This window comes from Schistocerca cancellata, chromosome 5, assembly GCF_023864275.1.
Source record: "Schistocerca cancellata isolate TAMUIC-IGC-003103 chromosome 5, iqSchCanc2.1, whole genome shotgun sequence".
Classification (NCBI taxonomy): domain Eukaryota; kingdom Metazoa; phylum Arthropoda; class Insecta; order Orthoptera; family Acrididae; genus Schistocerca; species Schistocerca cancellata.
Window position 1 is genome coordinate 420,551,708 of NC_064630.1, and position 14,175 is coordinate 420,565,882.

Consider the following 14,175-nt stretch of genomic DNA (forward strand, 5'->3'; position numbering starts at 1 on the left):
ATCTTCTTCCTGATAATCAGTGTGACTTCCATCCAAATTTGTCTTGTGGTGACAAGCTGCTGCACCTAATCCACCATCTATTGCACCAACTCAACTCCTGTAAATCCGCTATTTTAGTCTCCCTCGACCTAGAAAAAGCTTATGACTGCGTATGACATTTTGGTCTCCTTTTCAAACTCCAGAAATACACACTTCCAGTTAACTATGTCTGCCTTACTGCCTCCTCCCTGTCTAATCGCCCAATCTTTCTTATTATAAACAGTACCAATTCCTGTACCTTCCAGTCCCTGCATGATTGCCCCAAGGTCCTGTCTTTCTCCTCTTCTTTATCTCCTCTACAATACTGATATGCTCAAACTAAACCCACCAGTCCACCTGCGCCAGTATTCTGATGACACTGCTTTCTTTGCCCTCTATCCTACACTCCAAAAATTTCTACGACCCCTCCAAATTCACCGCAATCAGTTTACTTCCAGGTATAACTAATGGCTTCTCAAGATCAACACCTCCAAAACCGAGGCAATAATTAAAGTGTGAACCACCTGCACTTTCTACATTCATGATTTCTACCTTACCATTGACAGGCATCCTATAAAGCTAACTAACACACTAAAATATCTTGAACTAACCCTCAACTGGCAACTAATGTGGAACCCTCACCTACTAACATCCAACAGAAAGCCCACAATAGACTAAAAATATTAACAGGCTGAACTTGGCGATTACACCCGTCCACTATTCTCCACACCTACATAACCCTGATCCAACCCATCTTTTGCTATGCAAATGTTGCATGGATCTCCACCCGACCAAAGTTCTAAAATCCCTCCAAATCCTCGAATGCTAGGCACTCCGTCTCGCTTTCTGAATCCATTTACCCCCCCCCCCCCTCCCCCTTGGATCCTATACCATCTCATCAAATTATCAAATTCTACCCCTCTTCACCCACATCTAACATCTAAGCATCTGCTATACTGTGCACAAACTAGTTTTCAATAACCCAATTGTCTCCCCTCTGGTCGCCAAGCCTGTTATTCTGCTGCACCTTCACAAGCACATCCCTTTGTCCCTACACCTCCACACACACCACATACTATCCCAATGCAACTTCAGCTAAGCCTTACAAGGTCCGAGTGCACCTCGCTGGCCAACGGCGCTCGGCAGACCGGATGGTCACCCATCCAAGTGCTACCCAGCCCGACAGCGCTTAACTTCAGTGATCTGACGGGAACCGGTGTTACCACTGCAGCAAGGCCGTTGGCTATTTATCGCTCCTACCAACTTTAACTCTTCCCCACCTCTACCACTCCACATCAGGGCTCCCCTCTCCTTTTCCTCTCCATCCAACTCCTCTATTTCCTCTGGCAACCACTGCCCTACCCACACTACAAAGTATTATTCCCCCTCTGTCTTTCCCACCTACCGTATTTCCCACTATCCACCTCGGCTCCTACCTCTCATCTCCATATCTTTCCTTCAGATTTTACATGAAAGTGCAGTGCTTCAGTGTTTTTATGAATTTTACCTTTCTGCGGCATGTTTTAAGATACGTACATTTACCTTGTTTTTAACTGTCCATCTTTTATTTTTAATTTAAAATATAAAACAGCCCCACATTTTTTTGGTATTTCTCGTCGTAAATTATTTAATTCACCAGGCTAAAGAGCGGCGAATTGTACCGCTAACAGCCCACCCCCAACCAATATGGAGCGAAGGAAATGAAATTACAATAAAGAAAAGAAAAAAAATTAAACAGAACTGTGATGGATTAAAAGGGGCTAGCGTGTGGTATTGTATCCCCTACTGAAGCTTTGGTTGTGATGACTGACTAATGTGCAGCGTAGCCCAAATAATAGGATAGGTTGGGAGGTGATACTTCAGGTTGTGAGTTGGCGAAGCCAATGAACACGAATACTAAATAAAAGAAGTGGTAACAGGCTGACCTGTTTACCTTCGAACTATGTATAACACATTTTGTCATATTTGACGAATCTTTCATCATAAAAACTAAAATTGCAAGGCAATAAATGAAAAGCACCAGTTTGCTTTTGTTCTACAATATTAATTTTATTGTGTTAACTGGTTTTCGGCTTAGAAGGCCATCTTCAGATATTTACTGAGTATTGTCACCAAAGAAGTTACAGCGATGGCCATGTGAGAAGAAAACCGGTTAACACAATAAAAGTAATATTGTAGAACAAAAGCAAAATGGTGCGTTTCATTTATTATAATGTTGTTCTACCAAGAGCCGACGAAAGATTCTGTGAACACTGCAAGGTAAATTCAGAGACCTATGTTAGATCACGAACGTGTTTCAGGTAGTCTGATAGACATTACATAAACTATGAAAAATGCAGGGAGGTAGGGATTTACAACTTGGTTCAAAATGGCTCTGAGCACTATGGGACTTAACATCTATGGTCATCAGTTCCCTAGAACTTAGAACTACTTAAACCTAACTAACCTAAGGACAGCACACAACACCCAGCCATCACGAGGCAGAGAAAATCCCTGACCCCGCCGGGAATCGAACCCGGGAACCCGGGCGTGGGAAGCAAGAACGCTACCGCACGACCACGAGATGCGGGCTTACAACTTGGCTTTTACCTTAAATTCTAAAGCGCAATAATGTAATGTAGATGGAAATATTCTTGAATTTTGCAGTTTATAATACGAGTAAGGAGCATGTTTTGAGAAAGTAACTTCTATTTCTTTCGAGACATGTGTGAGGGGGGGGGGGGGATTTGTAAAGTAGTTCAGGCACTTCTAATGTAAACGTCTCTATTATGTTTTGCGCGCCTATGCTTATTTTAAGATCGTACGTGGAGATATAATGCAGTATAGAATATTCTTCCTCCTGAGAAATTTGTTTCGATTCCGGTGTTGTACAATGCAGTGATGCCTTACACATGCAACTTATGTCACTGTAATTATCACGGGTTAAATGCTCATCGTTTCCCAAGATTAACTGAAGCAGTTGATACCACTGTCATCACAATAGCGGACATAAATGACTCTTCGACTGAAACATGCGTAACCACAATTATAACTATAGTTATTCAAATGACAACACATTCGTTCACTTCGCGACGTTATCATCAAACTGCCATCTTTAAACCTAATCTAGCCTTCGGGCTATTCTAAATATCTACCTATGACCAAAATATACTACTGCCCATTAAAATTGGTACACCACGAAGATGACGTGCTACAGACGCGAAATTTAACCGACAGGAAGAAGATGCTCTGATATGCAAATAATTAGCTTTTCAGAACATTCCCACAAGGTTGGCGCCGGTGGCGACACCTATAACGTGCTGACATGAGTAAAGTTTCCAACCGATTTCTCATACATACACAGCAGTTGACCGGCGTTGCCTGGTCAAACGTTGTTGTGATGCCTCGTGTAAGGAGGAGAAATGCATACCATCACGTTTCCGAGTTTGATAAAGGTCGGATTGTAGCCTATCGCGATTGCGGTTTATCGTATCGCGACATTGCTGCTCGCGTTCGTCGAGATCCAATGACTGTTACCAGAATATGGAATCGGTGGGTTCAGGAGGGTAATACGGAACGCATGCTGGATCCCAACGGCCTCGTATCACTAGCAGTCGAGATGACGGGCATCATATCCGCATGGCAGTAACGGATCGTGCAGCCACGTCTCGATCCCTGAGTCAACAGATGGGGACGTTTGCAAGACAAAAACCATCTGCACGAACAGTTTTCAGCAGCATGGAGTATCAGCTCGGAGACCGTGGCTGCGGTTACCCTTGACGCTGCATCACAGACAGGAGCGCCTGCGATAGTGTACTCAAAGACTAACCTTGGTGCACGAATGGCAAAACGTTATTTTTTCGGATGAATCTAGGTTCTGTTTACAGCATCATGATGGTCGCATCCGTGTTTGGCGACATCGCGGTGAACGCACATTGGAAGCGTGTATTCGTCAGCGCCATACTGGCGTATCAGCCGGCGTGATGGTATGGGGTGCCATTGGTTACACGTCTCGGTCACCTCTTGTTCGCATTGACGGCACTTTGAACAGTGGACGTTACATTTCAGATGTGTTACGACCCGTGGCTCTACCCTTAATTCGATCCCTGCGAAATCCTACATTTCAGCATGGTAATGCACGACCGTATGTTGCAGGTTTTGTACGGGCCTTTCTGGATACAGAAAAAGTTCGACTGCTGCCCTAGCCAGCACATTCTCCAGATCTTTCACCAACTGAAAGCGTCTGGTCAATGATGGCCGAGCAACTGGCTCGTCACAATACGCCAGTCACTACTCTTGTGAACTGTGGTATCGTGTTGAAGCTGCATGGGCAGCTGTACCTGTACACGCCATCCAAGCTCTGTTTGACTTAATGCCCAGGCGTACCAAGACCCTTATTACAACTAGAGGTGGTTATTCTGGGTACTAATTTCTCAGGATCTATGCACCCAAACTGCGTGAAAATGTAATCACGTCAGTTCAAGTATAATATATTTGTTCAATGAATACCGGTTTATCATTTGCATTTCTTCTTGGTGTAAAAATTTTAATGGCCAGTAGTGAATAGTATTGCCTCAAAACTAATGACCGTATTCCATTTGCACACGTATGCCACACACTACAGTTTACTTTCGTCAGAGTAAGTATTTAAGATGCAGGTACAATAATGCGTTGAGAATCTTGTAATTCGTGATCTTAATAATACAGCTGTGTATCTAAGTCTGTAGTTGAATTGTTATTGCTAAATTCAGCAATTGTATCTGCGACATTTGTGATGTGGAATAGCGAACACTTCTGTTGTATGTAACTACTACCACTGTTACGAAAGATCTCCGAAGACAGAGGAATCACGGAAGCGTGACCATAGCGACATCTGACGGTTTGCTCGGCAGTTGAGGGTCCGCCACGATACTGGCTCCAGACGCCTGTTGCTAGCTCTCGCACAGCGCAGATGAGCGGCATCCGGCAGGCTGTGAATAGCTGCCGAGATCCCGGTCCGCACGCCCTGCACCGGCACGCCGCAACTTATTGAGCCGTTGTTATCGCCGGCAATTAGCGCACCAATGCGGACCCGCTGCGGCCTCGGCAGACCGCGGTCACTCCTTTGTGGCGCCGACGCCTTCCTGACGCATCTGGTAGCGCCCACAACACGTCACGACCAGCGTGATGTCGCAACCGGCTTCTCTCTTCGCAACGTAATTAACCGCGCAGCCACCGACTGCGGAGGCCGCCTCGCATGGCCAAGGTGGTCGCACGCGGCTCTTTCGCGAAGGCTGCGATTCGCAACCGCTGCTCGCAAATCGGGCCGCGAGATCGTGGGAGCGTCATCTCTGCTCGCAGAGCAGCCGCTCCCCGTTTCACTCGCCCGTGTGTCGAATAAGTGGAGCAGGATATTCAGCGGAGAGCTCAAGGCCGGCCGCTCCCTGCGTAACTGCGGCGCCGTCCGCAAACAAAACGCCGAAGTCGGCGCTGGAGACCGCTAGTGCAAGAGAATTAACTAAAAAATGCTGTTACTAATTGATAGTCGAGTTACACTTATAATTACATTTAGCAAACAGAGCACAGCTTGTTGTTCTCAATGAAGAGACGTCTACAGACGTGCCACAGGGGAGTGTTATGGGACCATTGCTTTTCACAATATATATTAATGAGCTAGCAGATAGTGTCGGAAGTTCCATGCCGCTTTTCGGGGACGATGCTGTAGTATACAGGGTGTTACAAAAAGGTACGGCCAAACTTTCAGGAAACATTCCTCGCAAACAAAGAAAGAAAATATGTTATGTGGACATGTGTCCGGAAACGCTTACTTTCCATGTTAGACCTCATTTTATTACTTCTCTTCAAATCACATTAATCATGGAATTCAAACACACAGCAACATGACGTAGTAGCGTGACTTCAAACACTTTGTTACAGGAAGTGTTCAAAATGTCCTCCGTTAGCGAGGATACATGCATCCACCCTCCGTCGCATGGAATCCCTGGTGCGCTGATGCAGCCCTGGAGAATGGCGTATTGTATCACAGCCGTCCACAATACGAGCGAGCACGAAGAGTCTCTACATTTGGTACCGGGGTTGCGTAGGCAAGAGCTTTCAAATGCCGCTATAAATGAAAGTCAAGAGGGTTGAGGTCAGGAGAGCTTGGAGGCCATGGAATTGGTCCGCCTCTACAATCCATCGGTCACCGAATCTGTTGTTGAGAAGCGTACGAACACTTCGACTGAAATGTGCAGGAGCTCCATCGTGCATGAACCACATGTTGTTTCTTACTTGTAAAGGCACATGTTCTGGCAGCACAGGTAGAGTATGCCGTATGAAATCATGATAACGTGCTCCATTGAGCGTAGGTGGACGAAACTAAAATGAGCTCTAACATGGAAATTAAGCGTTTCCGGACACATGTCCACATAAGATCTTTTCTTTATTTGTGTGTGAGGAATGTTTCCTGAAAGTTTGGCCGTACCTTTTTGTAACACCCTGTATAGAGAAGTTGCAGTATTAGAAAACTGCAGCGAAATGCACGAAGATCTGCAGCGGATAGGCACATGGTGCAGGGAGTGGCAACTGACCCTTAACATAGACAAATATAATGTATTGAGAATACATAGAAAGAAGGATCCTTTATTGTATGATTATATGATAGCGGAACAAACACTGGTAGCAGTTACTTCTGTAAAATATCTGGGAGTATGCGTACGGAACGATTTGAAGTGGAATGATCATATAAAATTAATTGTTGGTAAGGCGGGTGCCAGGCTGAGATTCATTGGACGAGTCCTTAGAAAATGTAGTCCATCAACAAAGGAGGTGGCTTACAAAACACTCGTTCGACCTATACTTGAGTATTACTCATCAGTGTGGGATTCGTACCAGGTCGCGTTGACAGAGGAGATAGAGAAGATCCAAAGAAGAGCGGCGCGTTTCGTCACAGGGTTATTTGGCAAACGTGATAGCGTTACGGAGATGTTCAGAAAACTCAAGTGGCAGACTCTGCAAGAGAGGCGCTCTGCATCGCGGTGTAGCTTGCTGTCCAGGTTTCGAGAGGGTGCGTTTCTGGATGAGGTATCCAATATATTGCTTCCCCCTACTTACACCTCCCGAGGAGACCACGAATGTAAAATTAGAGAGATTCGAGCGCGCACGGAGGCTTTCCGGCAGTCGTTCTTCCCGCGAACCATACGCGACTGGAACAGGAAAGGGAGGTAATGACAGTGGCACGTAAAGTGCCCTCCGCCACACACCGTTGTGTGGCTTGCGTATTATAAATGTAGATATAAATGTAGATGTAAATTTTGATGGAGAAGAAACTACTACACCTGGCTAATATCGCGTAGAGCCCCCGCGAGCACGCAGAAGTGCCGCAACACGACGTGGCATCTACTCGACTAATGTCTGAAGTAGTGCTGCAGGGAAGTGACACTGTGAATCGTGCATGGCTGTCTACAAATCCATAAGATTAGGAGGAGGTAGAGAACACTTCTGAACAACACGTTGCAAGGCATCCCATATATGCTCAATAATGTTCGTGTCTGCGGAGTTTGGTGGCCAGCGCAAGTGTTTGAACTCAGAAGTTTTCCTGGAGCCACCCTGTAGCACTTCTGGACGTGTGGGGTGTCGCATCGTCGGTATGCACAATGTGCATGAATGGATGCAGGTGATTAAACAAGATGCTTACGTACGTGTCGCTTGTTAAGAGTCGCATCTCCACGTGTCAGGGGTCCAATATCACTCCAACTGCACACGCCTCACAACATTACAGAGCCTCCACCAGCATGAACAGTCCCCTGCTGACATGCAGGGTCCGTGGATTCATGCGGTTGTCTCCATACCCGTACGCGTCCCTCCCCTCGATACAAATTATAACGAGACTCGTCCGACCAAGCAACACGTTTCCAGTCATCAACAGTCCAATGTCGGAGTTGACGGCCCAGGTGAGGCGTGAAGCTTTGTGTCACGCAGTCATCAAGGGTACACGAATGGGCCTTCGGCTCCAAAAGCTCATATCGATGATGTTTCGTTGAATGGTTCGCACGCTGGCACTTTTTGATGGCCCAGCATCGAAATCTGCAGCAATTTGTGGAAGAGTTGCACTTCTGTCACTTTGAACGATTCTCTTCAGTCATCGTTGGTCCCGTTCTTGCAGGATCTTTTTCCGTCCGCAGTTATGTCGGAGATTTGATGTTTTTTGCCGGATTCCTAATATTCACGTGCACCCGTGAAATGGTCGTGCAGGAAAATCCCCCTTCTTCGTTATCTCGGAGATACTGTGTCCCATTGCTCGTGCTCCGACTATAACACTACATTCAAATCTGGATAACCTGCCATCGTAGCAGCAGTAACCGGTCTAACAACTGCGCCAGACACTTGTTGTCTTATATAGGCGTTGACGACCGCAGCGCCGTATTCTGTCTGTGACATATCTCTGTATTTGAATACGCCTGACTATATCAGTTTCTTTGGCGCTTCAGTGTAGTATCTTCACATATTCACGGTGGGCAAATAAAACTGGTCTGTAAAATACACTGAGGCGCAAAACTGAAGGATGGAACTAACTTTCAGGTGATGTGTCATGGAGAAGTAACGTAGCTTGATGAAACGTGGACCATACATATGCAGAAACAACTGCTACAGTACTGTACGGAGGGGACCGAGAGAAATGCGAGATGAGGCAAACAAATTTATTCAAAAAGACACTAATTACAATGAATTCATCGTTATTTATGATGATCCCATGGACATTACAAAAGGTGGGACATGTTCTTAATACTCTGGTAACCCATCGAGGACAGTGGGGCAGTAACCGGACTTGAACGTCTAATGAGATTGAAACAAACAACTGTACTGTAATTCAAACGTCGTTTATTTAAAACATCCTACCAGTTTCGACGCGAAAAAACATTCACTCCCAAGCGTAAATTGCTTTCACGTACGAACCACAATAACTGCGCTGGCCTTTGTCATGGTGTGGTTCGTATGTTGATAGCAGTTTCCTCTCGGGGTCTGAAAATAACGGTTTTCCACCTCTAAACTGTTAGTATTTTTTGAAACATCGACGTTTGAATTACAATACAATTGTTGTTATCAAGTTTCATTATTCAAGTACTATATGTTATTAATGTCATTATAAGGCAGATAATGGAAAAGTGTTTTGAATATAATGTGGATGTACACCAGCGTTTTGTATACTTTATACAGGCCTATGGTGTTAACAGGAAAAAGCTATATGACACCCTAATGGAGATGGGATTCCCAAGTAAACTTATCAGACTTGTACAAAATGCCAGGTAAAAGTAGAAGGAAAAGTTTTTACAGAATTTGAGGTCAACCAAGGGTTAACACAGGGTGATGTATTATCCGCGCTACTCTTCACCATAGTGTTGGAGACAGTGATGCGAAGGGTGGAGATTGATAACCGAGGTGGCACTCTGTTTAACCGTATGCACCAAAATCTAGCTTATGCCGACGATGTGTGTATGCTGCCTAGAAGTTTGAAAGAAATGGAAGAAGGATCTGGCAGACTGGAAAAGGAGGCAGAACAGTTGGGACTTAGAGTAAACAACACAAAAATACAGTATCTCTTTGGTTCCAGGAAAAATGCTGTTGTGAAAGAGAAATATATTATGTTGAACAGAGGCAATTATGAGAGATGTGAGAAGTTCCAATACCTGGGAGTGCTGGTTACGGAGGATAGCAGAATAAGAGAAGAAATAAAATTTAGGATTGCTGTAGCAAACAGAGCTTACTGGGCCCTGAATAAGATCCTTCAGTCACGAAGCTTGAGCAGAATATCGAAGGTGACTGTCTATCGAACAGTCTAAGACCGGTGGTAATGTATAGATCAGAAAGGTGAACAACGACTGAAGCAGAAGAAGAGCTCTTGAGAAGACGGGAGAGGAATAAAGAAAGATTCCTGGAGCACCGGTCGCTGTGGCCGAGCGGTTCTAGGCGCTTCAGTCCGGAACCGCGCTGCTGCTACGGTCGCAGGTTCGGATCCTGCCTCGGGCATGGATGTGTGTGATGTCCTTAGGTTAGTTAGGTTTAAGTAGTTCTAACTTCTAGGGGACTGATGACCTCAGATGTTAAGTCCCATAGTGCTTGGAGCCATTTGGACATTTGATTTCTGGAGCCGTGTACGAGGCGGGGCAATGGAGGATAAGGATAAAAAAGGAATTGGAAGAACTGTAAAGAAGTCCGGACTTGGTGACTGAAATTAGGTGTAACAGATTGAGATGGCTGGGCCATGTAGAGTGAATGTCGGAGGATCGAGCTTTCAAAAAGGTTTACACAGAAAATCCAGGTGGCAAGAGGAGCAAAGGGAGACGCCGGAAACGATGGCTGGAGGATGTGGAAAATGACTTGAGAAAGATTGGAGTCAGGAGGTGGAGGAAACGAGCAAAAAATCGTTAGGTTTGGGCTGTGATCATTAGAGAGGCCAAGACCCTACTTGGGCTGTAGCACCAAGGAGTAAGTAAGCAGGTAAGTAAGTGTATGTTATTAATATGTTCACCATAGACGGCAGTGCATGCTCTGCGGAGCGTTCCCATGCTCGACACGAGACTGGTAGGGGGTTCTCGTAATAGGGCAGTCCATTCCTCCACCAGCGTCGTAGACAACTTCTGGAAAGCCGTTGGTGCACGCGAGAGTGCTGCAATACGTCTTTCCAACGAACCTTACCCCTGCTCGACAGATTTAAGTCGAGAGAACCGGCAGGGCAATCCATTCGCTGAATATCCTCTCTCGTTTGAAGATCTCCTCCAGCTGTCCTGTTCGATGCGATCACACGTCGTCATCCATAAAATGAAGCCAGGACCGAACACTCCTGTATGCACCCTGAAAAGATGCACATGGGGGAATGAATACAGACTCACAACAACGTTTACCGATTAGTGTTTCGGACTCAAAGACTTGGATATCATCACTCCCATGCAACATTATGTCTCCCAAACAATAACATATGGACCACGAAAACGAGCTTGTTCGACAAATGCTGTTCTTTCGGACATGTCCGAAAGAACAGATACCATCTTCAGATGTATATAGTTAAGGCTCACCGGCCTTTTGACCATCTTCTTCTGTGCGGATGCACAAACAGAGCCCGAACTCTTACGGGAATCGGCAAAAAGCCGCGAGTAATGAGTATGATGGGAAGGGGCACTATGAGCATAGTGCGGGACAATAAGTTGGGAATGTGTGTCTCACGGGAGGCGTGACAGAGATAAGTCCCTGCAGTCGTACTATCCTCTGTGTCCTCAGTGGCTCAGATGCATAGAGCGTCTGCCGTGTAAGCAGGAGATACCGGGTTCAAGTCCCGGTCGGGGCACACATTTCCAACTGTCCCCGTTGACTTATACCAACGCCTGTATGCAGATAGGGGTATTCATTTCATTGTAACTTCAGAGTAATTATTATTTTTGAATGGAAGTGTCATTTCTGTTCGTATCATTATGTATTTCTTTCGGGTACTTTTATGTACTATACTGTAGCAGTTCTTTCTATGTATGGTCCATCGAGCTACGTTACTTGGCAGTTGCTCATTATGCGCAATTACTTACGTCCTTAAGTTTTGTACACTAGTGTATTCACAATAAGACTGATGCAGGATTGACCCTTATTAATGAACATCACAGAAGGTGCTAGAATTGGCTACTGTTGGCATCGATGCAGTACTGTACTCTATTTATCAAAGTGTGAGACACGCGTAGCAGCACTGCCTAAGGGGAAGCTCCAACAGCGTCTGCAGTGTGCTGCTGCAGGTCTTCCAGTCTGCGAGGATTGTTGAGTACACATGACTGGCTCAACGAATTTTGTGATGATAGAATGAAGTACATTTTTCTAATAGCTTGATGCACTTGGATCTCTTGGAATCCCTTCAGTAGCTGGAGCAGATGACGACATTGGTAGCTAAAATACGTCACATCTGCTTCCGTGCTCTAAAGATTGCACGTAAGTCATACCTGCAGCCCGTAAGCTGAATGCTTTTAGGGTTAGGACACTGTACTCGCATTCTGGAGGCGCGCTGTTGAACCCCAAACCAACTGTCCTAATTTCCGTTTCCTGAGGTTTCCTTAAGTCAATTAAGGCGATGTCGTTTACTGTAGCTGGCGACTAGTATTTAATACAAAACAAAAGTCAAAAGAGTCCGAAGGTCAGCTGAAACAGATAATAACTTTCTCAATAAGCAAAAACATTTTACCAGACAAGTCCTGAAAAATTCTCTTTATTAAACAACCTTTAATAACACGAAAAATATAAATAAAGTTTAAGTCTTCACTTAGCAGTTCGATATTACCACTCGGAATGATTTTCACTCTGAAAAGCAGAGTGCAGTGATCTGAAACTTCCTGCACTGGTACCAGACCTGGACTTCAACGTGGCGCCTTTTTTCTTTCACGTGCCAGTATTCTGTCGATTTTTCTATTTCTCCGGGTGATTTTATTGTAAACTAGTGCAAAGATGACAGTAATATACTATCATCGCTTAAACAATGAAGGTTATTTGTTCACAATGTGTCATCGGTGTTTCCTCGTCTTCTTCCCTATTAGTCTTTTCCTAACACCTTTCCCTTCTTCCTTCTCATCGCTGTCATCAATAGCGTCTTTACTCTTTCTTGCCACCCTTCTTCTCTTACAATTTCTTTTAATTGCGTTTCTGTCATCCTCTGGGCTTCGATCACTCTTTCTTGCAACAATGTTACTTCATTGTCCTGTAGGTTAAATAGTGGAAGCTGCTTCCCAATGGCATGTTCAGTTGGGTGGCATATTTCAACATCTTGCTGTATTACTAAGGTTGTACCTTTCCCAGAACGCCGGGTACGTGCTGTCTTACCAACGGCGTGAACTGACTACAATATCTGCATGAGGGATGTGCAAACACCGACTGGCTACATCAGAGGATATCGATATGGAGCGGTTTTTTGTCTCAAACGTATTTGGGGCACCAAGATGCTTACTTTTGTGGCATCTGTGCGGGCTGAGGCCCAGCAGAAAATCCCAGGCCCGAAAGCAGTACGGCTGTACGAACTGTGTTCTTCAGATTGAGCAAAATATCGCAAAGGAGTTACCAGCTAGTTCATTTAGTGAATGGACTAAATAAACGTCCTTGAATTTTTCTGGAGAGAATACATAATACTGTTGCAGTTTCTCAACTGCCTGATACTTTTTTCATATTTCTACTTTAATGGGTCCTGCAGTAAAGTTCTTCGGAGTTTCTGGACGTAGTCATTGTGGCTGAAAAGAGATAGATCCATCGTTCGCGAAGAATAACTTTCAGTACTTTCTTCGCTTCTAACCAAAATCTATATTCAATATGTGGCACGCTTCGTGCATTACCAAGTATTAGATTTCTATTAGATTGACGCCTTTGGTGTTTTCAAGGTGATTACAAGATGTCCTGGAGTTACTATAAGAACGGGTGGCTTCTTGACAAACATTAATGCTTGAGCCATCATATCCATACCGTCAACATTCTCAGCACACTCGAATTCCGTACTGGAACCAAGTGTTTTAACAGCTGGAAGGCTAATTCCTTCGTTTTAGTAAGTACGAGAGCAAGATACGTCTGTGGAGTCTACAAAGAGGCCTACAGCATTGGGAGTGAACTTCATCAATTTTCGCTGAGTCTGTTTCTGCAAGTCCAATAACATCTTTGTCTTGCAGAGCTATTGGTATAGTTTCCCTCTGAATTTTTGTGGATACTTCCCATTTAAGTGGTTCACATGCTTCACACAACAAATCAGCTACATGGAACTTCTCTCTCTGTGTCCTCTTGAACAACGCCATCCAAGCTCCAATCACTTCCAAATTCCACATTATCACTTGCCACTCTCGATTCCACATTATCACTTGCCACTCTCGATTCCACATTATCGTTTGCCACTCTTAGGCGCCACAATACAGCGACTCAGATCTGCAAACACGGTACACTACGCAGCCTCACAGCTTTCCTTCTGCCAGTACCTCTCCCCAACCTCCCAACCTTTACATAAGTTCCCCTGCATACTTTTCCGGACTAGAGTATCTGCAAGAAGATAAACTGCGGAAAATTGGCTTAGCGACAGCCTTAGACCACGAGTTATGCTTAGATAATGTAGTCGGTAGCGCACTAGCCCGGGAAAGGCCAGGCTTCCACCCTCGGCGACACACGGTTTTAATCTGCAGGAAGTTTCTGATATTATAATTC

General features: G+C 45.0%; 2 pseudogenes; both read right to left on the bottom strand.

The window, feature by feature from the left end:
- Positions 1 to 1,145: 1,145 nt before the first annotated feature.
- On the bottom strand, positions 1,146 to 1,262 carry LOC126189910 (5S ribosomal RNA; annotated as a pseudogene).
- An 11,273-nt stretch (positions 1,263 to 12,535) lies between these two features.
- On the bottom strand, positions 12,536 to 13,805 carry LOC126188576 (probable ATP-dependent RNA helicase DDX47; annotated as a pseudogene).
- Between the last annotated feature and the right edge of the window lie 370 nt (positions 13,806 to 14,175).